The sequence below is a fragment of the Octopus bimaculoides genome, chromosome 11 (assembly GCF_046866305.1).
Source record: "Octopus bimaculoides isolate indiv1 chromosome 11, ASM4686630v1, whole genome shotgun sequence".
Lineage (NCBI taxonomy): Eukaryota > Metazoa > Mollusca > Cephalopoda > Octopoda > Octopodidae > Octopus > Octopus bimaculoides.
The window spans coordinates 78,805,634-78,809,260 of NC_142938.1; the positions used below are offsets into that span (position 1 = coordinate 78,805,634).

The window sequence follows — 3,627 nt, forward strand, 5'->3', positions numbered from 1 at the left end:
AAGTTAAAACAATGATGTAGAAATGAAAAATTATGATACTTTTTATTAAAAATTGAGACGGACTATTAACTATTGATAAGATATACATACGCATTTATCTGAATCAACAGCGACAGCATGTAGCTGATTCTTATCTAATTGATCTTAGTTTTATAAAATACAGCATCAAAACAGGTTTGCTTTAAAATCGGTTTCTGATTAATCGTAGCAAAATACCACTTTACCCTCTTTTTAATCATCCCTAGTATCAATTTTATCTATTAATCATGCTTCACCACTTTGAAAATTACAAATGAATCAAATATTTATGTTTGAATTGGAATCTATATAGATTTCTAGTAATGATATGTATGTTGTATATAGAATCCAATGTCTCTCTCCTAATCGGAAAAGCATTAAACCAATATTTTGTTGTGTTTTGTTGTGTCAGTCTGTTTAAAACCTTTGAACTGAGCCGCAATTGTTCATCAGATGCGATATCACACGAGTAAAATGAACATGAATGTTCGTATTTGTATATCTTCTCTTTTCATTCATCCTAAATCCTTATTATTATACCCCAAATTAAGGGCTTAATATGTTTAATTGCCACTAAATATTGTTGATGTACATTTTCTGTGACATGACTTCGTCTTAAAGCAGAGAAATAAAATTCAGTTGTGAAGCACCTCATTGGGAACTGAAACTCTATCATGGACCCAATACGATGCGAAATGATCTTTGTCATACGAACTTGACCTAATGATAATATCGATTTCTTTGAATTGGCTTCAAAGGAGAAAGTGAAAGATTGTCTATGTAATATGATGGGATATGTTAAGGCATTGGTGCAGAGCGTTACTCACTAGAATAATTGGCCTCTCACACACTTAAACAAAATGGATATTGAGCAAGAGAATTTTCATGACTTATAAAACATTTGAGTTCCTTTTAATTAACTATGCGTTTGACAAGACATTTAAGGAAAATGTCATAATCGATTGAATAAGCCTGATGTATCACTAAACACACGTTATACATATTTCAGAGGCAAATTAACTCGAACGAATTATATTGTAGGAAAAGTTTAAAAAAAAAAAAACAATTACTGTAGATAATTATTAGCTTTCAGCCTTGTGACTGTTTTAATAATCAGGCAATTCTGCTTAGCCAAAAAAATATTATCATCATCTATGCTTAGAATACAAAATTATTACTTCTTGTGGTGATCTATATCAATTATTGAATAAATTTGACATCCATGCAATCTGCTAATAGAAGGCAACTGATATGTAGTGTTATTATGAAGCCACTGCTAGATATGAAATTTATCTTTGAATGGTGAGGCCTGTCAGGAAAAGCGTTTGGGGTATATATTTTTATTTCATATATTAAAGATATTAGAAACATGAAAATACAGCGAGAGAAGTTTTCGAAAATTTGGAAAGAAAAAAAAAACATATTTGTCAATTATATATATCATTTTAAAACAAAATTTAGCAATTTTTTAATATAAATACAGAGAATGTGTGATGTAATATTTTACATGAATAAGGCGGTGAGCTGGCAGAAACGTTAGCACACCGGGCGAAATGCTTAGCGGTATTTCGCCTGTCTTTATGTCCTGAGTTCAAATTTCGCCGAGGTTGACTTTGCCTTTCATTCTTTCGGGGTCGATAAATTAAGTGCCAGTTGCGTACTGGAGTCGATCTAATCGACTTCCCCCCTCCCCAAAAATGTTGGGCCTTGTGCCTAGAGTAGAAAGGAATATTTTGCATGAATAACTTTCGGTATTTATTTCTCTGATAATGTATCAAACTATGATTAAAGCCAGACGCCAGCGAGGACCTTTTTCCATTACGTTTCGCCCACTCTGACAATTAAACTTTTTAGACGCTTCCTTCTGTAAACAAAGCATTTGAATTTGCTTCGGGCTATGATATAATATTCATGCAAATTTATATCGCCTGAGGATTGCTTTCAGTATACTTAGCTAATCTGACACACATACACACATACACCTACATATACACACACACAATATACTCACACACCCAAATACAAACATACACACACAATTCTCCGCGCGCACGCACACTACAATCTACCTAGCTAGTTAAATAGCTATCGCTCTCTCTCTCTCTCTCTCTCTCTCTCGCTCTCTCTCCATCTGTATGTATGTATGTATGTATGTATGTATGTATGTGTATACGAGCAAATTCAAGAACAAAAAAATAAACAGGAAAGTACAACAAATCCGCGTGTATGTGTGCATGTGTGTGTGCGTACGCTAGTGGGAATACATCTTGTTTTAAATACATTATCCCTGTGACCTACGTATTTATTTTCATTACCCCCAGAAGATATTATCACTGGGACTTCATTCTATTTTTGCTGTTATTACTAGCAGTACATCGTATTACTGCAAGAGCATCCTAACTGTAAAGATTCGCGGGTTTTCCTCTTGTGACAGTATTGCATTTGGGAATTAGAGATGCAATGCTATCTAAACGACTACATTGAACGACTACATCTAAACGACTACACTGACATTGTAATTATTTAAAGCTTTCTGATACTTCTTTAGTATGGGAATGTATATTTATCAGAGTGAAGAGATTATGAGTTAAATACGATATTTCCGAGTGTTATATAAGACAGTAGCTCGCTTCTTCGTTCTCCTGTTATTTGCATTTACGAATGCGCTATTTCAACTGTGTAAGGATTGTCGAAGATACCATTGTCGCACGCCTGTTGAATATTCTTTTACTTAAGTTATCTAATAAGTATATCCTACTACATTACACATTCTGTTACTTTTCGTGAAACGATAGGTTGCAATTTTGGGAAATTTTGTCTCCTACTATAGAAAGATAGAATTGCCACGTAAATGTACGTTCGTTGAATCAAGAATCTTATGGAAAAAGAAAAAAAAAACAAATAACGAAGTGTAAACCCCTCTTTACGTACTAACTGAAACGAATTACTTTTGCTTGAAATAAAAATGATATTCTCCTGCTTTCGTAGAATATATGCGACAAAATATTGATTTCTAACATAGAAATACGGCTAAAAATATACGGCGACTGTCCCCGACTCTTGATTAACACCTTATTTTAGGGAGCACTTGAATCATGAAGGGCGAATTCGATCTCGTTCATATTTGAACTGAAAATATACAAGAACACGACCAAATACTACGAGACATTTTGACAGACACTTTTCCAATTCTGTCGATTCACAACCCTCTAAACATTAAGAGGGCCCATTCTGTGTTCGTAAATATTGATTTTATTGTAATGTACATATGTACAATTCATATTACTGATATTTGCCAATATCTTAATGTAATAAAAATATGTCTCTAACACCCGTATAATTTCTGCTTTTAGCACTACGATATTTTCATAGAATATAAATGATAACACCTCATATTTCTGTATTAGTAATTTAAACTTCAATAGAAATCCAGTCCCCACCACTATTAATGGTTCCTCACTAGAGTAGTGACCGTTTATGATACATCGCTGCTACTATAAATCATGATTTCAAAGGCCTGCAAATAAAAGAAATTGTTTGTTATAAATTTCTCAATGGATATGTGAGCTATTATATACATGGTACAGATACATTAAAGGAAATATTTCT

The 3,627-nt window shown here is 33.2% G+C and overlaps 1 long non-coding RNA gene across 2 annotated transcripts in view; it reads right to left on the bottom strand.

Moving 5' to 3' along the window:
- Positions 1 to 1,526: 1,526 nt before the first annotated feature.
- Positions 1,527 to 3,627, bottom strand: part of LOC128249107 (uncharacterized) — a 94,423-nt gene continuing 92,322 nt past the window's right edge. For both annotated transcript variants that reach the window (XR_008265234.2, XR_016243731.1), the window contains one exon: positions 1,527 to 3,535. This is a non-coding gene — a long non-coding RNA (uncharacterized LOC128249107). The remainder of the gene's footprint in view (positions 3,536 to 3,627) is intronic.